This window comes from Tiliqua scincoides, chromosome 5, assembly GCF_035046505.1.
Source record: "Tiliqua scincoides isolate rTilSci1 chromosome 5, rTilSci1.hap2, whole genome shotgun sequence".
Classification (NCBI taxonomy): Eukaryota; Metazoa; Chordata; class Lepidosauria; order Squamata; family Scincidae; genus Tiliqua; species Tiliqua scincoides.
In genome coordinates this window covers 117,971,828-117,972,110 of record NC_089825.1, presented here as the reverse complement: position 1 = coordinate 117,972,110, position 283 = coordinate 117,971,828, and positions in this window count along the sequence as shown.

Genomic DNA, 283 nt, shown 5'->3' with positions numbered 1-283 from the left:
TCTCAACGGCGGCGCTCGCGCCAAAATTCCAAACGGCCGCGCCCACTTCCCCTCTGCTACGTCACAGCCGTCGCCGCGCGCACGCGCGCGCACCCCCCCCCCGCGCGGGAGGGGAATAGAAACGCATACAAGCGCGCGCGCCCTGACGCGCATTCCTTTTTTCTCTCCTCCTTTCCCCGCCCTCGCGCCGCCATTTTTCTTCTGGCCAATCAGGAGCTGCCTAAGGTCTCAGAGGCGGGGCTGCTCAGGGAGTTGGCTCCGCCCACTCCTCTTCTCGTTTATC